This window comes from Pongo pygmaeus, chromosome 9 (genome assembly GCF_028885625.2).
Source record: "Pongo pygmaeus isolate AG05252 chromosome 9, NHGRI_mPonPyg2-v2.0_pri, whole genome shotgun sequence".
In the NCBI taxonomy this organism is placed as follows: Eukaryota; Metazoa; Chordata; class Mammalia; order Primates; family Hominidae; genus Pongo; species Pongo pygmaeus.
The window spans coordinates 97763477-97788874 of record NC_072382.2 but is presented as its reverse complement, the minus strand read 5'-3'; the positions used below and the strand labels follow the sequence as shown (position 1 = coordinate 97788874).

Genomic DNA, 25398 nt, shown 5'->3' with positions numbered 1-25398 from the left:
ATTAGATCTTCTCAGAGATGAGAGTGGATGTTCTGCCAGAGCCATTTCCAGAGTCAGCAAAATGTGCTTCTTCCCTGAGTTGCCATGAGCTTGAGTATACCAGAGGGCTAGAGAACAAACTCAAAATTATACTCTTTAGTCAGCTGAGCAGAGTTGCTTTGGAGCTGTGATGAGTAGTATCATGTCTAATGACTCCCTTACTTCAGCCTCCCAGTGTGTCAGCAGACCCCTGATTGTACTTCATTGCTTAGGTTTGCTGTGGTGGAATTTGTTAATTGACAGGTGACATAATCCAATCAATATAACAAGGAGTTCATTCCACTTCATTCCATTTTCCTCCTTGTTGAGCTGCAAATATTTCATAGATATATCCTAACTCATAAAATGCCTTTGGTGGGAAAAGTATCTTTGGAGTTGTGTCTAAGAGACATGGCCTTAGTTTCATGTCTCTTATCTTTCTGGCCAGCATGGCAAGTTCACTGTAGCTTCTGCAGAATGAGCTGGTAATTCTCATCAGTGAATGTTCTTTGCATGATTTTTTGAATGAGGTGCCACTGTAGGTACTTTGCCAAATTCAGAAAAATCTCAACCACCTCCTTCTGAGGGTTGGCCTTCAGAATGTACGGACTGTGGTATGCTCATGGCATCCTAGTGCTTGTTGCAATAAAAAATTATCAGATTATTTAGTTTTATGGGTTATGATATTTCCTCTAACCTAGAATTTAAGTTCCTGAGAAATTAAAATAGAATCAAAATTATTTAATGTCAGCAGGAAGATTTTTCCTAAAAGTTCACAAGAATATCTCCTCTCTCCTTTGGGGGAGATGACTACTCCTCCTCCACATAACCATAACATCACATCTGGGCCCTACTGTACCTATATCTGTGCATAACTAATTCAATGAGTAGCAAAGCAAAAGAGACCATAGCAAGACATAAAAAGACATCTTGTGTTTCAAAAGCTTCTAGGAGGGAGAACAGTTTGTAAAATTGAGCTATTATTTTAAAATTCTCTGATGGCATGACTTTTTTGTTCAGAAGATAGTTTCCAGTTGCCGTGCTAATAACATGACAAGATTAATTTTAGCAGTTATCTATTGCTTTGTAACAAATTACTTAAAAACTTAGCAGTTGAAAACAGCAAACATTTATTATTTCACACACTTTCTAAGGGTTAGACTTTTGTGAACTGCTTAGTTGGGTGGTACTAGCTCAGGATCTCTCATGAGATGGCATTCCAACTACTGGCTGGGGCTACAGTCCCCTCAAAGCTGGGTTGAGGATGGAGGATCTGCTTCCAAGTTCACTCCCATGGCTGTTGGGAGAAAATCTCAATTCCTCACTGGCTGTTGACCGGAGGCCTCAGTTCCTTGCTGTGATGGCCTCCGTATAGGCTACATGAGTGTTCTCAAGCAGTTAGCTTTTCCAGAAACAATGATCCAAGAGAGAGATCAGTATAGAAGCCACAGCATTTACAACCTTATCTCAAAAGTCACACACTTTGTCTTCTGCTGTATTCTACTGGTCACATAGGGCAAACCAGGAACAGTGTGGGAGAAGACTACACAGGATATGAGTACCAGGGAGTAGGCATCACTGGGAGCCATCTTAGAGGCCATTTAACACATTAATGAATAAACATTGGCCATTAGCCCAGGTTACCATGTCCTCTTCTGTGATGTTAATTAAGGAAGGTTATACCACGGAATATTTTAAAATTTGACCATTAATTAATTTCATAAGTATTCATTGAATGTCCCCTATATACTGAGTACTGCCATTTTAAGTCCTTAGAATATATCAGGGAACAAAACAAAGATCCTCAGCCTCCTGAGTGTTACATTCTGTTTTACATTCTGCTTTTCATATAGCAAATCTCACAGGTCAGTGGGCCCATGTAATTAGGATAAGTACAAGGACATCAAACCGTTGTTTCAGACTGAGTATGCCTTGACCAGACTTAGCAGGAAATAGGAGTATCTGTTTTCTTTATCTGCCACAATAAGGGTAGGGTTTTTTTGTTTTGTTTTGTTTTTAGAAAAATGTAGCAACAATATAAACTCTTTAGTGATTGCATTCTTCTATTAGTTAACTCTCGTAAATGATCACTTCTCTGTCTTTGATAGCTAAAGTGAGGAAGTAAAGTATATTACTTAAGAAATAAGGTTTGGGGGTCAGATCATATCGGATTTTAGTCATAAGTCTCTTGCTTACGTCTTACTGTGTTACCTTGGGCATGTTGCTTGACTCATCTGAGCCTCAGTTTTGTCATCTCATCTCTAAAATGGTGATAATAGTGGCACCTTTCTTGGAGATGTAACCAACAAATGACCTAAAGCATTTATTACAGGATCTGGTACGTAGACACTGCTCAGTTTTATCTGCCCTTACTTTATTCTAACCACATCTGTGTACTGACTCATTACCAAAAGTTGCTATCATAAATGACCTCCTAGTTCAACCCAAAATATCCGAGATATTAAAAGGCCTAGTAACTTCTAAAGCAACTCTCACTTGCCAGTTGTGACTGCCACTTGCATATGTACTGAGTGGGAAGAATAACTCTGGATTCACAGCTTGTGTTAAAGTCTTGATTTGTCCTCAGGAGTTTACTATTTAGATACGTAAAAGTGCTTTCAATAGCCACCTGATGTTTTCCTACTCAGGCTGTTCCTGCTGAATATGCTCTGCAAATAAGTCATCTGTCAGCAAAGGAACCTGGAGAAGAAAGACGCAGGTGCCCTGGGGTTTCTGTCTCCTTCTGTCAGTCTTGGCACCTGAGCTAGGAAGCAGCTGATTTTTCTTAGCCCAGCACTGACCAAGGAGCTGCTCCCTGCCACAGAAGTTCTTGCCTTTCCAAAGCTGGGCAGCCTGCAGCCCTATTTTCAGTTCCTCTTGTCATTTTCTTTCCTGGAGTGACCATTAGAGAAACTGGCAGTAAGAGGGAAGGGACACTAGTAACTGCCAGCCTCAGAAAGAATATAACAATTCAGTAGGTTGGTATGTTTTGGTGAAGGGAGGCACAGTATAATTCGTGAAGACATCTGGTATTTGAAAATTTGTGCATCTCACATACCCTCATAATTTCCCAGGCCTCTACTGGGCACAAAATGTGTGGCTCATTTGGAGACACAGGCTTTTAGGAAACTCTCAAGTCTTGGAAGGTTTTGAAATCATCTTGGCTTAAGCATTTTAGGCATTTTTGGAGGTTGGATATGAAATGTATTTTTTAGCTTTGAAGACACTGAACCATAGACGTTTTAAAGCTATCTATGCTTCCAGGTGGCTTCTGGGTGCCTTGAGAGGCACCAATGTATAGATTTGCAAAGATGCATCTTTCATTCTGTGGAAGCTCTGTTGGCTTCATGTGTGACCCAGATGGAACAATTTACTCCTTCCACAGGCACCATTTCAGTGAATGCAAGCAGGAACAGGACACCCAGGAACATCTGTGGAATGCAGGTCTGAAGCTGAAGGACGAGTAAAACCAGAGGGCTTGGCAAGATAATGAGCGCCAAGACACTGAGTGCTTAACTCTTAAATAAAATGTCCACCAGAGTGGGGAGGGGGCTTGGCCCCAACAGCAGAGGAGGAGTCCAACTATCTGCTCTTCTATGTGCCATTGGATCATTTGCTCAGTTCCATCTTCAAAGCATAGCTTGAATCCCCTGTCTGGGCACCACTTTGGCCCAGTTCAGGATCCCCTCTCCCCTCGACTGCTGCAATGGCATCTTCTTTCTAGTATTGTCCATACTGAGTACAGCAACAAAAGTTAACACCTTTCAACATACAATTGTTTACATCCTACCCCTGCTTAAAACTCTTAAGTAGCCTCCTGTTGCACTTAGAATAAAATCCAGGCCCCTTACGCAAGCCTGTAGGTCCTGCTCATGCTGCTGCCTGCCTCACTTTTCAAGCCACCTTTGCTTACTACACAGAAGCTGTGTGTGGATCATTTAATTCCCCAAATGAGCCCAGATCTTTCTCCCCAGAGGGCCTTTTATTATGTTATTTCTCCAACTCATCACCTGGCTGCCTCCCACTTAATTTTTAGATCTCAACATGGATGGTAGCCTTATTGAACATCCCTCCTAAAGAGATTACTCTTCTGTTATTCTATATCTTAGCCCCTTCTTTGTTTTATTTATAGCATTTGTTACAACCTGCATTTTCTGTGTTTATTTACATATTGGTTCCCATTCTGGTCTATCACTCCCTTTAGAGTAGAAATTCCATTTTATTGTCTTTTTCATTTGTGTAACTGCAGTACCCACCAGAGTGCTTGGGTATACTGGTTGCTTCTTGAATGGGCAAGCAAGTACCCTGACTTATTCTATTCCAGAAGGCAGGGTGTGAAGGAACAGCAGGAATAAGTGCTTCTGTTTTCCCAAACAAAACCATCCCTCTAGAATATTAAGTGGAAGGAAATTACAGGAGTATGCAACAAGTGACCCACTTACCCAGATTGAAACTCAAGGAACTGAACCAGAGATCCCCTCATTCTGTTTTTCAGAAGAGTCACAGGCTTACATATTGCTGAGTGATGGCAAGGCTATGTCCACATGATAGAAAAACTGTATATCTCAGTTGACTGGTGCTTTTGGCTACCTTAATGGCTTCAGTCTACCTGCCGATCTGACCATTGGGAAGAAATTAGTTGTGAAGTTGCATTATATAAAACTGAAGCTTGTGTAGTCAAGACCAGGGTTTCCCTATAGTTCCTCACAGCCAGCTCCTCTGTGCAGGGACTGGATGCACAGCCTGGCTCAGAGAGGATGCTAGGAGGCTTTGAGCCAAGTGTCCTCAGGGACAACTAGATTGCTCTCTTCTCTGTTGGGCCTTCTGGGTACCAGGCATGATGAGACTGAGTCATTCTGACCTGTCAGAGTGGGTGAGTGAATGCTATATGAAGATAAACCAAGACCATTAGAACTCTTTGAATGCAGAGGCACAAAAATGTAAAAGGCTGTATGAAAAAAACAGGAGTGTGGAAACTGTTAACAAGATCCTAGGACAAGCTTAAATTTTAAAGTATGAAAGAGATAGCACTGGAATAAATAAAATGTACTTCTACTTTATACGGTAAGTGGAGATAAGCATATGGGAAAATCTAAGGCCAAGAGATAGTAGCTTGAATGAAAATATAAATATGAAATAAATTGGATACAATATAAATATATTTTACAGGAAACCAAAATGGATTATTTAGGGAATGTTTAGAGTTATCATTTCCAGCCTTTAAGGTTAACAAGGAGGACAACTATGTCCTTCCACAAATTATCCATTGGCACTGTTTTGTCCTCATTTTTTCAAAAAATACCATTCCCCACCTTCCATCTACATTAGGACCATGAATGGGATCAGACATTGTCAAGTATCCCCTGGAAAGCAAAATATGTCTGATGGAGAACCTCCTCTTTAATATACTCTTTAGAACTAAGGAAAACAGCCGAGGTTGTTGAAATCAGATTAGGAAACTCATACTATCTCAGAAGCTTTCTAGTGCCTACTGTACCTAAATGGAACCTCTAGGGTTGGCACTTTGTTGTTTGGAGTAGGACAAATATTTGGTCTTTTAAATTGTGGAGTAAGAATACAATTCCTCACTGGCGGGTGCAACACCAGCTTCCCGTTCAGATTGCTGACTTTGTCTGTCCTCTGACCTAGAGTCTGGATTGCAGGGGGCTGGGATGGAGCCATGCCTGCCCCTGCCACTCCCATAGCTACTTCCCCTCTGGACCCATTTGAAGGAAGGCTGTTTCTGTGCCAAACATTTATACTGGGTACAAAATGAGTCTATATTATCTTCTAGACAGAATAATGGAACAGTAGTTGACTCAGGGCTAGAATTTGGGAGGCATCTTGGAAAAGAGGAAAAAAAGTTAAGCTGCCTATTTTCCCGTTTCCCTGTGTTTTAGGTTATCTTAGCAGAAGGAGTTGAAACAAAGAGAAGGAGGTGGCAATGCCACTGTGTAAAATGCTTATTATACCTCTTAGATACGTGCAGCACTGGTCACCAACCCACAGGAAGGATGTTGTTATTGTCTGGGAGTGGGTGAGGCCTCATGAAAAATATCTGTGGTATGAGGAAATGTTAAACAAGCTGGTCTTGTTCTTATTAGGAAAGAGGGGGATATCAAGATGACTTAAAATGATTCCAAACTACTACTCAGAGTTAAAGGTGTTGTCTTTGAAATAATCCAAAAAGACCATCTGTAGCAGGCCCTAGCAGGCCACAGGTTTATAAACAGCAGCTGGCTGGCCTAGCTCAGGGGGCACAGGCCAAGAGGCCACCTGTGACTCTTATCTCTTTTTGGTATTGGTTTTGTGTCTTTAAATCACATCACCCAGGGCTCAAGTTAAGCAAAATCTTCTCTGCAGAACTAGCCTTAGGAGACCTTAGAAAGTTCCCTTTCTTGAAAAATGCTGCTTCAGTTTGCCTGAAATTTTTTCCTTTCCTTTTTCATATCCCTGCCCTCTCCCAAAGACCCTATGGGGAGAAGAAGACAAATTTAGAAAGCAGAAACACCAGATGAATTACTGAGCTCCTACTCAAGCTACTTCAGGGGATGTATCAGGGTACTTAAATCACCTGATTCACCTGGCATCAGAACCACCTGGAGTGCTTGATAAACTGCAGATTCTAGGGTCTTATTTCAAACCTCGAAAAATGCAAATTTCTGCTGTAAAACCCTAATATCTGCATTTTTAATCAAGTATGAGGACCTTCATGAGGATGGGTGTATTTGTCTTTTTATTCACAAATGTATCCCAAAACACTAGATCACTTCCTAAAACCACCTTAAAAATATATGGTTCTCTGTAAATGTTTATTGATGAGTGAACAAACCAAAGCCTCGTAGGATTGGTTTAGTAGGATTTGTTTTTGTTTCTTTTACGAAATTATAGCAGAAAACAGTGACAGGAAAGAGGAGTCTCTAATGGGAGAAAGGCAGGCTATAAAGAGGAAGGAAAAAGTCAGTTTGAAGATTGGGGCAATTTTGGAGAGGCTGGGCGAGGTGGGGAACAATAATGAAGACTGTGTGACCAAGAACAAGTGGTGGGATTTGGCATGGTGGGAAAGGAGCGTGAAAAAAGGGAATGCAATGAGGCAGTGGCTAGAGCAAAGGTTCTGAAATTCCAGTGAGCCTCAAGATGGCCTGGAGAGCTGCTTACATTGCACCTTGGCCTGCATCCCAGTTCTGAGATGGGGATGAAGGATTTGCATTTCTAACAGCTGCTCAGGTGGATGCCGATGCCTCGGGGTTTGTGAACCTCTTAGAGTTAGACTATTGGTCTCAGAAGTTAGATAGATCAGGTTGTGAGCCCCAGCTCTACCCCTGGCTAATTGTGGGATCTTAGCAATCTATTTAACCTCTGCACCTCAGTTTCCTTCACATGTGCAACAGGGATAATGATGATTAGATGGTTGTGAGACTGAGTTGATGCACATAAAATATTTAGCATAGTAGCCAGCGCATTCAAGTACTCACTATCTTAAAGATTATTATTTTGTCTGGTGCTAACACTGCACTTTCTGGGGAAAGTAGAAAATATAGTTGTCCTCCCAATGAAAGAGAACATATTGCTTCCTATAACTAGCATAACATTTAATAAAGAGATGGACTAGTTCAGATTCCAATACAACTAAGCTATTTATTTCTGTGTCACAGTACAGTTCCTAACTAACTGAAATTAGTTCCTGATAAGAAACTAAAGCTATTTTTCACAACAGGTAAGTCGATGGCCTGCCTGGAGATAGACGGTGTGATGGCTGCACAACAATGTGAATGTGCTTAATGCCACAGACTTGTACACTTAAAAATGATTAAAATGGTAAATTTTATGTTATGAATGTTCCACCACAATAAAAAAAAATAGTGGATAGCCTGAATATTACTTTCTGTGCTCTGCCTCATACTTCCTATAGGGAAATTCAGTTTAGCATGTTGTCAAACAAATATTGTTCAAATTGGCTTACTTAAAGAGTGACTAAATTTCAAAACATACATTGTACATTTCCTTGGATGAGTGCTTGGGGCTTCCTACTGTCCATTCAGACTCAGATGAATCCATTGTAATGATGAATCCAATGATATTTTAAGTTCCCTAATGCTGAATTACAATCACTTCTCACACACAAAAGCCCACCTATCTGGATTCTCATTGGGTGATTAAAGAAGAAAATACCCTTTAGGACTTGGCCTGAGACAGCCTGTTTTGGCTTTGGAGTTTTCCTTTGTGAGATGATAAACTTGATTGAGAAAGGCAGGGCATTTGCTCATTCTTTTTTTTTTTTTTTTTTTTGAGATAGAGTCTTGCTCTGTCACCCAGGCTGGAGTGCAGTGGCGCAATCTCAGCTCACTACAACCTCCTCCTCCTGGGTTCAAATGATTTTCCTACTTCAGCCTCCCAAGTAGCTGAGATCACAGGCACCTATTATCATGCCCGGTTAATTTTTGTGTTTTTGTAGAGACAGGGTTTCACCATGTTGGCCAGGCTGGTTTTGAACCCGCCTCGGCCTCCCAAAGTGCTGGGATTACAGGTGTGAGCCACCATGCCTGGCCGGTGTTTGCTCATTCTAGCTACATAGGTCTTTATCAGTGGCTATAGCTTTATTATTGTTACATGCTACACTGGCAAAGAAGGATATCTTTGCTCTTAGAATCAAATAGTACACACCATTGGAAAAAAGCCTTCCTCATCAAAGGCACAAAAAGGATCTCGAAAAAATTATTTAGAAAAGCAAATGTAGACCACTTTTGATTGCCTAACTCTCAGTGAAACTTAACCATCATAGAGGTATTCTCCCTATTATGACAAAGATAGATTCCAAAAGCTTGTAAGGAAGCTATGTATAACTTGGACGTATGTTTTCCTATAGCACCATCTCTGCATGTAAGACTGTGTTTCGAACTTTGGCTTGGAGCTTGGACAATCAAGAAGAGATGTCTTTGCTCGTCTCAGCTATGAGAATCCTATCTAGGTACTGCCATCTCTAGCTATCTGTAGCACCAACCCTCTGCTACTACTGCTGCCTTCTCCCATGGGATGAATGTGGTGAATTGTGCATTCATATGTCAGGAATGATTAACATTCAAGGTTGGAGATATTCCAGAAATCACAATTTGATTTTATGAGATGCTTTGCAGAAATATCTTAGATAATCTAAGGATTCCTAATGGCTTGTACAAAAGAACTAAAGTGAGTGTGACTATCCAGCTTCTTCTATTTCTTCCTACTCTTTCATTTCTTTTGTTCCCTTCATGATTCTGCTGCATGCCAAGAATGGACTCACATGACTTCTCAAACTCCTAGCCAATGTAAACATAGTGAAACATAATAAAGTGGTAAAAAGCTATCTGGACCTAGATTCGAGTCTAAGCCCTGTCTTTTCTTGTGAATATTTGAACAAATTACCTTACCTCTCTGAGTTACAATGTCCTTATGTATGAAATGGGGTGATAACTAATAAAGAGTTATTGTGAGAGTTAAATGAGATGATACATGTAAAGTACTTAGCTTGGTGCCTAGACGTAGTTGGGACTCCTTAGATGTTAGCCATTGAACACATTTCTTGGGCTATTTCTTGCCATTTTTCTGGTATATAGTTAACATACTCACCTACACTTGCATAAATGATATTGTAAAATATGCCTTAGAAGGGTCCCATGCATTCACATAGCACATTATAGCTTATAAAGCAATTTCTCATTTTATTTTTACAACACTGGACTGAGAACAGTTGACCATATTTTCCCTTTTTACACCTGGGGAGACTGAGGCTCAGAGAGGCACAGTGACTTGATTTGAATTGACTTGCGTGAAGAGTCAAACCAGCAGACTCTTTAGTCCAGTGCTTCTTATTATATATGAGAAAGTGTGTCATAAATTACTGACACCCCATTATTGCCAACCTAAGGACTAGGAAGAAAAGGCTTATATGTTTCTTGCTTTAATAATATGTGAATTAGAAAAGGTATTCAAGAAGATACAGGGTTAGAATGTGCATCTTTCTTTTATGTACTGAAATGTTTCAACTCATATGCAGCAATGTGGTAACTTGAAAGATGATTCCAGAGATTTCATGCTTCTGGCAGTTTCAGGTCACATTGGGGTGAAATTTGACATACTCTAGTCATCCCCAAGGTAATAATGTTGATGAAATGGTATAAACCCTGATACATTCTTAAGCAAAATGAATCTAAAAGGTTGTTTCAAAATTTTTAACATTTTATGTTGCTCTGACTTTCCATATACTGATTTTTACATTACTTAGTGAAAAAAAAATAACCTTTAGCTTCTGACAACAAAAAAAGTTTTGGCTATTTTTTTATAGTAGCCTTCTTTGCATATCAGTTCTCAATTTATCTATAGCAGAATTTCCTTTTCACATAATCACAGTATAAACATTTCTTGGCTCCAAATATGATGATAGTTTTTTAAAAGAGCAAGAAGCAAGTATTCTCCCTGTATGTCATCATATACATTTTGGAAACTTCAGAGTCTTAAAAATCATTCTGACCAGATGTGGTGGCTCACACCTGTAATCCAATCACTTCGGAAGGCCAAAGCTGGTAGACTGCTTGAGTCCAGGAGTTTAAGACCAGCCTAGTCAACATGGTGAAAACCCATCTCTACAAAAAAATGTATAAATTAGCGGGGCGTGGTGGCGCGTATCTGTAGTTCCAGCTATGTGGGAGGCTGAGGTGGGAGGAATACCTGAGCCTGGAGAGGTTGGGGGCCTCAGTAAGCCGTGATTGCACCACTGCACTCCAGCCTAGGTGACAGAGTGAGACCCTGTCTCAGAAAAAAAAAAAAAAAAATGTTCCTTTGAGAGGTGGAATATCAGAGTAGTCAATACCTTGGGCACTAGAATCCAAGCTCTATCATTTATTAACTGAGCAAATTGAGGGAAATTATTTAATTCTAAGGCTTTAATTCCACCTCCACCATCTATGAAATGGTGATGTAGCAAAACCTGCCTAACAGGGATGGTGGGAAGATTAAGGGAGAGTGAGCAGGTAGTTACTGTGCTCAGTGTTAGATACCATCTTCATCATCGTCATCCATGATGATCTTATCAATCCTGCTACTGGGTTGAATGAAGTTCTCTGTACAGATTCCATGGCTGTAGGTAAGAATGAATCACTCATAATTGTGAGCAGAATAATGTGTGGTAAACAAATTATGCAGTTATTCGAATCCTTCTACTAAATCACAACTATAGGGTTAAACTAAAGGGCAGTTTTGAAACTGACCTCTGAGTGTGAATGCATTGTCAAGCACTTTATACTAAAATACAATGGCATTCCAAATCCCAGTATGATGCTAGACACAATGGATTACTCATTTCAGTGGGAGTACATTCTCTCCAAAAACCCAAAAACATTCACCCAGAACTTCAAGACAAAAGACATTGCCAGCTAACACCACCAAGGGCACTTAGTTTTCTTCCTTTCCCTATCTTTTACTTCTCTGTTTTGCTGAACTTAACTAATGAGTCATTTTCATTTTATTGTATTGTATTTTATGCCATGAATTATTTGTTTATGCTGCAGCATTTTTACATTTGGACAAGAGTACACAGAGCTGAAAGTATATAGCACTTGTATGGTTCACTGTGTATAGATAAATGAAGCATTCATTCATTCAATAAATATTTGCTCAGTATCCATTGTGTGTAAGACATGAGGTTAGCTACATGGTCCCCAGCTTCAAAGTCCTTACATTCTAATAGGAAGACATACAAGAAACAAGCAAACAAACTAAAAAATATACATTATTATAGCTAGTCATTTTTTATAAAGCACAAGTTTCTTTAAATTTAAGCTGAAACATAAAAGAATAGGAAGTAGCCATGGATATAATTTTTGGGAAGTGTATTCTGAGATGTTAGAGCAACTCTGATGCAAAGTACCATTCGTTTCTTTAGCTTAATATTTTATGTCTAAAGTAGGTTTCTTACTGATAAAAATTGCAACATAATTAGATTTTGGGTATGGGAAATGATTGGATAATAAAGAATAAAACATAATCAGGTATGCAGTAAGTGAAAAGTTGATATCAGAATTTCCAGTAATACCATAATTATGTAAATTGTCACCAAAATGGATTTTGAGGGTTAGTATTTAAATACACAGAGTCTTGAATGACACAGCAGTCAACCATATGTATGTTAGAGATGCTTCAGTTATATTTCAGAATTCTGCTATTGTTTGGTAAATCACTGGATTTTTTTCCTCCTTGTGGTTTAGGATAGCATTGAAATATCTTGGTATAATTACTTCCATACTTTGTCATTAGTATTTTATATTCTTTATTACATGGACTAATGCCCTACCACCACTGCCCCCCAAATTTTAGCTATGCTGAAATGAAACTCCCTCTGAAATTTTGATTTCTGAGGTTGGGTGATCCCAAATGTAAACTATAACACTGTGTAAGGCCTGAGTCTAGAATTGTAAAGAAGCCAGAATCTTCCATGAGCATGTGCAGGGCTTTACCATAATTCCAGAGTAGAACAATCAGCATTCAAAAACACATGAAGCCAGGACTCTCTTCCACTCCCCTCTTCCTTTCCCCTATAAAATGATATCCACCCATGAGTCATAGGCCATTCATTCCCTTGGGTTCAGTATTAGTTCTGTTCCTGAACTCTCATGGGCCATCAAATGAAAATAAAATTAATACACACGAAGAGATTATCATTTTAGAGGATTTGTGGGAGCCCAGACACTTTTTATGAGAAGAGACTGGCACCCCTAAGGATGTTATTTGAATCTGAAAAGAAGCGGTCATAAAGGAAGTGGTGCTGCTGTAATCTACTGTACGGAGCTGCCACCCTGCTCTTACTGCTAGGCAGCCTTCCCATATGAGCAGAATGATCATTCCCTTGGAGAAAGCAGCTGAGGTTTGAAAGCCGTTCCAATTTTGCAGTTTCAGGAATGTGTTGGAGTTGCAGCTTTAAGATGGCATTTCCCCCTCCCCAGCTGCTGTCGAGAGTGCCTGGGCTAGATGTGAATGGGAGTTTTGTATGAAGATTGTGGGTGAGCCAGAGCCACTGGGTAATCAGGGCAGCAAGGCACATTAAGGAATATACTTTAAGGGATATATTTAAGGAATATACTTTTCATACAGCCTCTCACTCTTCCTTTACAGTAAAAGCATAAGTAAAACTTCCCCATGCTCCTGTACTTATCCTGCTTTTGGTCTCATTTTAAGCTTAGCACTGAAGGCAACTTGATCTCCGTTGCTATCTCCTTTCATAGATGATAATGAGCATAGTTCTAAGAGGCTGGCTGCAATGATATCCTTTGCTGTTAGAAAAGGAAAGCGGGAGCAGGGATTGGAGTGATTGTTTGCTGTGTTGGTGACTGTGATGTTGCCATGGGAAAGCTCAAGACTTCAGGAGAATTTGTATTTTGTTGGGCGAGGTGCCAAGCTGTTGTGACTTATTACAGCCGTGTGAGTGAGCTGTACAGAACAGTATCCTGTGTAGCAATTCAAAGGGCAGGATCACTTTAATCAGGGAAAGATAGAGTGCTGAGTATTCACATTACGCTTTATTTCAACTTGGAAATGATAAACAAACCTAACATTTTGGTAGTCTCTAGGTTTGCTCTTTTAACTTCGGAGAAAAAAAAGAATCAATTCCTCGCGCTCACTCCAACTAAAAAGCAAAACAAAAATGTTTCTGCTTTACATATAAAGACCCCTTGTAAAGAATGGTGTGCTCTCAAGTAACCACTCCACCCGCAAATGCTAGTTCATCTTGACTCAGCCTCAAGGAAAGAAAAAATTCACAAGCCAAGTTGATTTGGTGTGAAAAAAATAGTGTAAGTTTGGGAAGGTTTCTTTTCAATTTAGACTGAGGACATTCCTCTGCCTCACTTACCTGGGAGAGTCAGCCTTTTTACCCCCAGTATTGGCAAAGTTCATGGCCCAGACTAGATGTTCAGTTGTTGTCTAACTATGCTGAAGGCAAGGAGTTTTCTTTGAGGTTTTATGAAAAATTAATACATAGATCCACATAAAGGAAAATTCTGGAGCTTGGAGAACGGTTTTGACCTTTCAAGTCACAAAGGGAGTGTACAGTCTTTTGCAGTAGTCAACACAGCCCTAATTCTTTAGGGAGATGCCAAGCCTCCATATCATTTTGTGCTGTGTAGACATTGCCTAGAAGTTCCCTTGGAGCCAAGTGTTTTGAAGCTTTTTGATCCATTCCAGGGAACTCTTGGAAGAGGAGAGAAGAACTTCACAATTTCCATTTTTAGCCTAAAACAGATGTCAACATGTTAACTCTTCTTCATTCGATATTGTGGGCCTGGGCTTGTGCAGTGATCGAAGGCACAACTGAAGTGCACAACTGAAGTGCTCCATATTTTCAGAATATATGTTTATTGAGAGACTTGTAGAAAACTATATATGTATATGTTATATATAATTATATATACATAATTTGATACTCAAGGCAGCTGTGATGTCTTGCAGCATAACAAGAAGAAAGGTATGTTTCTTATTGTGAGATACTACAGTTTCACATGATACATTTTAAATGTTCCTTTTCTAGGAGCGTTTCACTTTGTCTTTTAAAAACACTTTTCAGAATGTTTATCCTTGTGTTTGTTGCTTTGTAGTTTTATTTGGTTGCCAGGTTAGCTATTTATTTTCACCCAGTTTAACCTCTGAGGGACATATTTTGCATAGAGACAGACGTTTTTATCTGCCTTAATTTCCAGTTACCATACTTCTAAGTTCTAGTAACATTCAGAATAGTTTATCATAGAAGTTGTGGAAACTTTTTCTAACATAGAAAAAATTCCCTTTGTGTATTAGATGGCTTGAATAGTAACTTACAGATATCTAGACATTTGGAAATCAGAGAATTGATGAGACTTTCTTTTTGCCAAAGTTTTTTCATATGGTACAGTTTCACATGAATTTTAATATAGAATACATCCTGTCTCATTATTATTATTCAAATAGACTTTATTTTTTAGAGCAGTATATGTTCACAACAAAATTGAGTGGAAAGTACAAAGAGTTCCCAGATACTCCCAGTTCCCTATCCATGCGTAGTCACCCCCATTATCACCATCCTCCACCAGAGTGGTATGTTTGTTGCAATTAGTGGACCTACATTGACACACCACTATCACCCAAGGTCTGTAGTTGACATTAGGATTCACTCTTGGTGTTGTATTCTGTGGGCTCTGATAAATATATAATAATGTACATCTTTCATTATATTATCATAGAGTATTTTACTGCTCTAAAAATCCTCTGTGCTCTGCCCGTTTATCCTTCCCTCTCCCTTAACTGCAGGCAACTACTGATCTTTTTACTGTTTCCATATTATTTTAAAATGTAATAGCTTTAATTTTAAAATATTACACTAAAATGTGAAAGTTACTGAAAAATGGATTAAAGTGTATATATTTTTTGGCCTCAGAACTCAGTTTTTGCATTGAGAAGTTGTTATAAATGGTGCATCTCTAATTCCTTTTCCTTAAGTGAGAATTTATTGACCTAATAATAATATTTCAGAATGTTATTCTCAGTCAAGAGAATTGTATCTTTATAGGACTTCGGAATTTCTCAATAGTGGTTGAGTCAGGAGCTTCTCAAATAGAAGAAAGATAAACAGCATAACACAGCATAAACACATTTAGTTGTTTTTATTTTTTTCTTTAAGGTCCCTTTATCCTGAATCACAGTGGTGTAATATCATTGTGATTTGGGCTATGTTTCTGGAGCACTTTATGCAGTTAGCTGTCTCTATATCTCCTCTGCCTGCTGCAAGAAGAGTTTATATGAATACATTCATTACTAGCAGATGTACAAAAAGTTACTGAGGAAATTAGGACTAATAGGAAGTATTCATTCTGTTTGAAGTAGATGCCATGAAATGTAATAGGATGATCTTCTAGATAAAGAAAAACCTGGGTGCCACCCTCAGGATACAGTATTGGCTGGATCGGGGGACCATCTCTCTCCTTGGTTGAATCCACATTAGCCAATGTCTCCCAACTTGTGTTTTAACTGTCACTGTACTTCTAAACTGGCCTCTCATCCCTTAATCTATCCTCTATCATTTGCCAGTTAAATTTCTAAAAATGCAAATCTTTTTGTGTAAAGTCTCCACTTAAAATCTTTAAATGGCACCCAAAATTCCAAACTTCCTAATCAACCCTTTTGTGGATCTCAGTGTCAGAAGGAGTTTAGGCTCTTTCCTGGAAACATGACTATGATAGGAGTCAGCCTGACTTCTTATTCTAAGGGGTGAGAGAGTGAACCAGGCCTCAGCAATAGAATCAGTGTCGCCTCCTCAGAATCTGTACACTGTGATAAGAGAGGCTTGAAACTGACTTGCAAGAAGCAGGGCTGAAGCAGCTTTCACAGATTCAACGGGAGACTGGGATGAGCAGATTCTGTGACGATCAAAGATCAAATGGTGCTGAATTCGAGAAGGAGGTACAGACATTAATGGGTAAAGATTGAGGGCCACTCTGGATCCTGGCACCCACTTCCTTGCTCATAGTAATTGTGCACTACATATTTGGTGACAAGATTAGCTGGCCCACAGCAGCAGTTCTCAGATTATATTTTTTCTTTTTGTTTTCTCAGACATTCTGGAGAGAGGATAAGGGGGATAGGGAATGTGTCAGCTCTGGCAGCCTTGGGTGAGGCCAGGATTTATACAGAAGTACCCCAGCCTTTTGTGTGTGCCAAGTGTAGCTTGGGCAGCATGCCTGACCTGCTGCCCACTTGTGCCCCTTAAGAACTCATTTTCTTAGATCTGTTCTTACAGGACACTCATTGTGTGTCTTGTACTCAGCCTGTCTTATTCACAGGCCAGTCACCTAGTCACTATTGCTAAGATATAATTTTGGCATTGAAACAGCTCAAAGGAGGAAAGAAAAATAGACCTCTTTACTTTCTTTTATTAAAAAAAATTTATATGGGCCACACTGGGATTTTTAGAAGGGTTGTGTTTGTAGTTTTTTGTATATGGTTTCGGTATATACTTACATCAGAACTCATAGAATAATGGTTCCTATACTCTTACTCTATGGCACATTCCTTGAGGAAAATTATTATATATAGATGACTATAATTCTAGAAAGATTAGCAAAGGAAACAGCACATCAGTTGTACTTTGAGATTACATAATATCTTAACATTAGAGCAATTTCTGTATTGGTAAATTATACTTCCATAAAGTTAACAAATACACCACTGTTTGAGGAAATGATTCAGAGTGCCAGAGTAGGGAGTTTTATCTCTCCTGTTGAATGTGTGAGTCATGTGCTGCACTTTTTTGAGCAAAGTATAGAGAACATTGGCAGCAGAATATTAAAACTACATGATGGTCAATGTTGACTGAAGGCTTAATAAAAATGAGCCCTTGAAGGTATTATAAATTGTCAGGGCCATTTTATAAAGCATTTTGGCAATATCTTTCAGGAGCTATACTAATATCTGTGCCCTTTGACTCAATAATTTAGCTTCTTGGAATCTCTCAGAGGAAAGAATCCAAAATAAAGTGATATGCATGAAAATAATCATAATCGCTGTAGGGTTAAATAATAGTAGCCCTTGAAATGACCCATGTGTTCAACAGGAACAGAATTAAATGAGTTTTACCTATGTAAAAATATGATTATGAAAAACCTGGAGTGTAGTACATCTGAATTATAATAGGTGTGCTAAGATGGTATGTGTCGGTGTGTATTCTTTGGTTGCAAGCACCAGGCATGAGTTTTGGTGAATTTAATCAAGAGAGTAATTCATTACAAGAACTTGGGGTTTCTGTGGAACCCAAGAAAAGTCTGAAAATAACCAAATTTAGAAAATGTAAGGAATCAGGGGGTTTCAAGGCTCTAGATAGCAAGAAGTGGAGAATCCTGTCTCCAGGGAGCCTCCTCAGGGGAGAATCAGCTCCAGCTGGTTTATATCCAAGTGCCATTCTCCCCAACCTCCAGGAGTGAGAGTTTCTTTGGTATGTCTTGGATCCTATGCCCACTTTGTGACCAGGCAAGACGGCACCTTGATTGACAGCCCCACCCAGACCACATGCAGAAGGAGGAGTGGCTCCCTTGGGAATTAGGGTGATACTGCACACAGAGAAGAATGGATGCTGAGTGAGCCAGAGAAACAGATGAAAGTACATAGCAGGATTTCTTTGTCTTCTCTTTATAATTTAAACTTTCTTATGCCTTTATAATCAATGAATTTTAATCAACAAAATTTATGTCTTAGAAAGTCAATATGGATAGAGATAGAAACATTCTTCTTTATATTACTTCCACAGACAACACTGATTATGTGATGGCATAGCATGAAAACAAATACGTGTCTTTAACACTAAATTAAGTAGAAATATTTTAATGAACAGAAATACCTGATAGAAATAATAATAATGAATGGAAAGAACTGATAGGGCTTTTGTAAGGATTGAATAGGGTGGCATGAGACTGTATTTTGCACAATGCCTAGCACACACACAAAAAGTGCTTATTAAGCCAAAATAAGAACTAAGGAATATAAAAGAATGAGGTTGCAATAGCTCTTCAATGTTAATCTTGTAGCCAAAATGCAACTGCTAAGTTCTATACATTGGCAGGTAATACTAATTATAAAACGTGTGAATTATGGTTCAATTTAGGCTTTCTTTGCCAGTACTATTAATTTATATAAGTAAAAGTGTCAGCACTTGAATGGATTATCTGAGTGTGAGCCCAAGAATCACAATTCATAAAGTGGCTGACTAATTTTCTCTCCTTTGGATTTATTAATATGCCTTCAACCATGGCATATATATTTTAAATTAATTTAGAACAGTTACAAGATGTAACACATAAGATAGGAATCAGTATGTATAAACTCTAGTGAAGAGCCCTGAGATATATATTTGTGCATATCAATTAGTCATGGCCATCTACAGGGTAACAAGAGGGTCATTCTGCTTCTAACACATATCCATGTGGCATGACCAGGGTCTGTATGCGGGACGGCTCTGCTCTAGAATCTAACCATTGGACTGGCCTATGCAGTGAAGAGGAGTTGGTGGTTACTGACAGGTGGGCTGGGACTAGGATGAGGCAAGCCAGGTACTTAGGGTGTAGAATGTAAGGAGGCCCTCATTCTCCAGTTGTACGCTCATTGAATATGAGCATCTTCTTAATTCTGTGCCCCATGTGCCTCATTTGTCCCAGTCCTGGTGACAGAAAAAGTAAGCTAAAACGCAGATTCAGAATTTTTACTTTCTAGGAAAAAGAAATCAATTTTTGACTGGTGTATTTCTCTTTGTATGTGTGTGTATGTGTATATGTATAATTTTTGCCCAACAGATGTAAGAATACATGGGTCCTAACAATACATGAGACCCTTGGGCAATTGTTAAAATCCTTTCTACCAAAGGACTCATCCAAACCATAAGGCTAGTTATAATAAAAACTAATGAACAGTTATTGAGTGTTTATTGTGGGCCAAGAGTGGAGCTTAGCATTTTACATTTCATCCTCAAAATTGTCTGATGAGGTAACTATTTATTCTCATTGTACAGAAGAGGAAACTGAGGCATAGGATTTTAGATAATGTAACCAAGATTCCGGAGTCAATAGCCAATCCAGGACCTAATTCCAAAGTTTGTGCTTTCAATACAACTCTATGGTACCACCATCCTGGCCTCTACCTGGTTATCCTCAGCTCCACTTCCCCTCCTGCTCATTGTCTGAAGCCTCTGGGTTCATGAATCCTCCCTGAGGATGTCACGCGATACAGGGATCCTCCCTTTCTTCCAATAGCTTATCTTCCTTTTGCTGATTTCTCTTCCAGCGCTTTCCATTGTGCACACTGAAAACTCTTTTCCATTGTAAATAGACTTCCCCACACTCTCTGACTTCATTGTGCTGCCTTTACCTCCAGGCCTTCAAGAAATCTGTTTCTCCCCTAAGAACATTTCTCTCCTTTTACTCCTGTCAGGTAAAGATGGAGAAGTCTAGGGTACCTCAAAACAGAGTTAGGAAGAGGTATCAGCATTATCCTAGTTCCAAACTGCTTCTCCCAAGCTCTCCCTCCTCCTTTGCAAAGGGGGAACCGTCCAGTTTTATTGCCTTTAACATGTTTTGTCGTAGCTGTCTGCTGTATTCAGGTCACTTCCATGCTCTGACAGCTTGCCAAGGCTTCTCATCTTCCCAACTCCTGCCACCATCCTAGCAGATTTCAATATTCCTGAAGGAAAGACTTCAGCACTCCAGCTATTTCTTTCATGACATCTCAGTTTCATTAGCATTCACATCAGCTCCACTGAGAACTAATTCCCATGGCCTTACCTTTGACCTTTTCATCAACTCCAACTGTCTACCTATGAGAGCTCAAACTCAAGTATCACACACCCTCTTATCCTCTTCCACCTTCCCAATTTCCTTACTCTCTCTGAGCCTCCTTTTCTCTTCTTATTAAAACCTCTATTATCTCCACTGTTTGTTATTCTCCCTACCTCCTCTTAACTTTGGTTCCTGCTTTCCCCAAACTAAACTTCATGGTTGGCAGTGAAATTACACTTACCAACACTTTCAGGTCCTGGACTTCCTTATCCCTTTTCCCCATTGTTTTGGCTTTGATTCCCCAGAAGTGGACTTTGAGGATTTCAGTACAGGTAGTCAGCTCGGGAGGTGATTCTGGGAAGTACATATAAAGTCATGGGGAATTGAGACATAAAAGGGGAGGAAGCTACTGCAGGGTGTGCTAAGAAGCAGGGCACTGCTGTGGGCAAGGGCTGGATCTGCCTCTGAGAGTTTGGACAACTGTGAGGAGGAGCACGTCTCAAAGCAGTCCTCCCTCCAGAGGCACTGGAGCTAGGGTGTTCATCCACCAACATTCACGGGTCACTGGCTGCGGGCTGCTCCCAGGGGAACTTTTTCCTTAAGAGCTTCTCACCTCCCTTTTGTCTGAGGGCGAGGCCTGCTCACAGCTAGAGAAAAACCCTGAGGTGGAGAGTCTCAGCTGCTCCAGTGAAGAAACTGTCAGCATGCACAGGAAAGGTGAGTGTCTGGGAGGTCTGGGAGGGCACCGGCAGCCTCTGCGACTTCATCCACCAGGCAAACCTCAGTCCTGGATTGATCCTAAGAGCTGCCTCTGCTTGCCAACTATATTGTGCTGTTATGAATATATGGTTTCCAATCTTGGCAGGATCCATAAATGACATTTTATGATGTTTTAACTTGTTGCCTGTCTTTCATTTTCCTTAGTACTTATGATTAGTGTCAGACAGACTGAGTTCACACTCAGCCTCTACCACTTTGTGAATTTGGGCAGATACTGAATCCCTCTCTAAACCACATTTCCCTCTTCTTTAAAAATCAGGACATTAATACCAACTTGGCTTTGTGTTACAAACTGTTTGGTGAAATTATATATATATACACATTTTTTTTTTTTTTGAGACGGAGTCTCGCTCTGTTGCCCAGGCTGGAGTGCAGTGGCACAGTCTCGGCTCACTGCAAGCTCCGCCTCCTGGGTTCACGCCATTCTCCTGCCTCAGCCTCCTGAGTAGCTGGGACTACAGGTGCCTGCCACCACGCTCGGCTAATTTTTTTTTGTATTTTTAGTAGAGACGGGGTTTCACTGTGTTAGCCAGGATGGTCTCGATCTCCTGACCTCGTGATCCACCTGCCTCGACCTCCCAAAGTGCTAGGATTACAGGCATGAGCCACTGCGCCCGGCCTATAAATTTTTATATATATATATATATATATAAAAAATATTATGTATTGAAATATATATATATTTATACACATACACACATATACATAGAAAAATGTATATAATACATATTGTGTATATAGTGTAGGTATAGATATGCAACCTAGCACAATGCCTAATGCAGAGCAGAACTCATTACCTCTTTGTTTGCTTAGTTATCTTCTCTTATATAACCCAGCACTCTTAGCAAATGGCCTTGCCTCATGTATCTCACAGAGAAAACTCCACAACTCAAATCTTACCAACAGAGAATACCTACACCTATGTTTACATTTCCTGAGTCTCAGAGGAAAGGATGCTCTTCTGGTTCAAGGCTAACCTTCATCTTAGCTCATTTCTACTTCTCCAGGAATTCACATCACTGGTTACCAGCATCCTCCACCAAACCTCAGCCATTCCATCCTCACTGTTTCTCTGCAAAGAACTTTCTTGCATGATTATAATCACTTGGTACATATGCATTTCATTTTTACTTTAACCTAATCAGAATATATAGCATGCTGTTTGCAATAGAAGACATCCTTACAGTGGATAGCTGCAAAGATGGATGTCACTGTTGCAGAAAAGCTATGCTGCTTTCAACGTGGTCATGCAGACTTGGGAAGAAAAAACTAAAATATTTATATTTCCTAAGTATAGTGAATTCTGGGAAATTGGGGGGAATGAAGTGGGAGATGATAGGATATAAACGATAGGTACAAGGTAAGGGTTAGCAAGGGGGGTAGGTGCAGAACTTATTTTGATCCTGATTTCAACAAACCAAATCTAATAAAACAATTTTTGAGGTGGCCTGGTAAATTTGAATTGGCTGTGTTTTACAGGATACCAAGGGATTATTAAATTTTTAAGTATAATAATGACATTTTGGTTATATAAAGAAAATATTTTTAGAGATGCATACTAAGTAATTAGGAGTGAAATTATGGCCGGGATTTGCTTTAAAATACTTTGGCAGCAAGAACAACGTAGGGAATAAATCAAGTGTGACAAAATCTTGCCAATTGTTGAATCTAGTTGATGGGTATATGGGGGAGTATTTTACCATTCTCTTTAATTTATGTATGTTTGAAATTCTTCATACTAATCTTTTTTGAAGAGAAATGGTCAGAAATATATCTCTACATTGCTGTTTTTTGTTTTTGTTTTTGTTTTTGAGATGGAGTCTCGCTCTGTTGCCCAGGCTCCAGGCTATAGTGCAGTGGCGCGATCTCGGCTCACTATAACCTCCACCTCCTGGGATCAAGCTGTTCTCCTGCCTCAGCCTCCTGAGTAGCTGAGAATACAGGCATGCACCACCACACCTGGCTAATTTTTGTATTTTTAGTAGAGACAGGGTTTCACCATGTTGGCCAAGCTGGTCTCAAACTCCTGACCTCAAGTGATCCGCCTGCCTTGGTTTCCCAAAGTGCTAGGATTATAGGCGTGAGCCACTACGTCTGGCCTTATGTTCTCTGTTTTAATTAAAGTCTCAAATATTTAAAACTTTAAATGGAAAACTTTAGAATTAATTAAATTTTAAATGGAAAATTGTAAATGAAGATGTCTTTGAAACCTCACTCCAGAATTTTCATTTCCTCTGTCTCCCCATCATCAGCTGGGGTCCCAGCCCAGCTGCAGCCTTTCCCAAGCTGAAGTGGTCATTGAGGTCAATGATGCTCTTAAGCCAAACATGGCTGACAGTACCTATGATGTGCACAGGTGGGTGGACAAGACTCATTACTTTTAGTTACAGAAGAGCCTGACAAAGTTGGCTGGGCACCACAGTAAGGATTCAATTCACCTGACAATTCTACAGGAGACTAAATAACTGGGCAAACAAAGCATTTGTCCTCTTTTGCCTGTGTTTCTTCATCTGTGAAGTAGATATGACATTGTTTTTCCTTATCATTCAAGGTCCAGTTCAGATATCTAGGATACTTTCTTGGCCCCCAACCCAAAGAACTCTTTTTCCCTTTCCCTGTTAAGATGCAATACAATTAGGAAGACTTCTAATGCGAATTCTGCGTTCTTTAAACATTACTTGGAATTTAACAGTAGAATTTTTCTCTCTTCTTATTTATTTTATTTTATTTTATTTTTTGGAGATGGAGTTTTGCTTTTGTTGCCCAGGCTGGAGTGCAGTGGCACAATCTCAGCTCACTGCAATCTCCACCACCCAGGTTCAAGCAATTCTCCTGCCTCAGCCTCCCCAGTAGCTGGGATTACAGGCATGCACCACCACACCCAGCTAATTTTTTGTATTTTTAGTAGAGACAGGGTTTCACCGTGTTGGTCAGGCTGGTCTCGAACTCCTAGCCTCGGATCCGCTCGCCTCTGCCTCCCAAAGTGCTGGGATTATAGGTGTGAGCCACCACGCTCGGCCTCCCTTCTTATTTTCATTCTTGTTTTATACTTCACTGTGAACTTTTCCTTTGGAATTTAGGCACTTTAGGGTAGTATTTTTTCAACTTGTATTCCATGACCCATTATTTGCTCACAAAATCAAATTAGTCAGTTGTATCTAACATTTTTTTAAAAAGAAATAAGCTGGGTATGATGGTGTGTGCCTGTAGTCCCTGCTACGTGGAGGCTGAAGCAGGTGGATTGCTTGAGCCCAGGAGTTCAAGGCCAGCCTGTGAAATGTAGCAAGACCCCATCTCTAAAAATTTAAAAAGAAATGAAAATGTACTTTAAAAAATGAAATAGAATGAGAAAGAAATTAGTGTACTGCATACAGTAGGAGTATTATTTGCTGAAACATTAGTTTCGTGTGTGTGTGTGTGTGTGTGTGTGTGTGTTTACTGGTTATGATGTAAAATGGATTTCTTGCTGTGGGTTACAGGAAGAAAGTTTTACATCCACAGTTTTAGGGTGTATGAAGCCTATAAAAAGAAGGTTGTGGACGAATGATTATCAATTTACTTTAATATGAATATGGAAACTACTGCTTTATTGTTATTTTTAACACTACCATCAGGTAGTACTATGGTACATGTATGTTCATATACATTTATGTTCATGCAAGTGTGTGTGTGTGTGTGTGTGTGTGTGTGTTACAGCAGTAGAGCAGTAGTAATTTGATTGAACCACAATGTAATTTAATACTCAGTTGGGATTTTATCAAATAACATGGCTACATATTTAAATTACTATTGTGCCACCAGGGTAGGTAATAACATAGCCTTCTGAGGGTCTTGGGATGAGACATTCCAGATGATAGGCATTTCATTCTCATAGCTTAGATTTGAGGAGAACTCTTAGGCCTTTGGCAGAGTACCTTAGTGTGCATCAACTTCTGTTTATAGTTCATCTCATTTAGGCGTGCAAGAAGTGGTTTTAAATGCACTTGGTGTGAATCTGGGCTTACAAATTAATTTGAAAAATGCTAGTTCATTCCTATGTTTCTAAATATAGAAAAGCATTTTAATCCTGACCGTCTGTTTTTATTGAAAGTTTATTTGCCTGTGGTTTTTTTTTTATTACTCTTTAAAGCTCCCTTAAAATACCAGTGTTTCCAGAAAAACTCTGACCATTGCAAAAGTGAATTAGTAAAAGAAATTAAATGTGCATATTTCAGAGTTAATTTCAAACTAAATGAGACTTTCATTCACCTGGTGTTACCTCAGTTTTGGTGTTGTCTGACTAAAG

The 25398-nt window shown here is 39.5% G+C and overlaps 1 protein-coding gene across 1 annotated transcript in view; it reads left to right on the top strand.

The window, feature by feature from the left end:
- Nucleotides 1–25398, top strand: part of MAML2 (mastermind like transcriptional coactivator 2) — a 372973-nt gene that overhangs the window by 22951 nt on the left and 324624 nt on the right. The window lies entirely within an intron of this gene.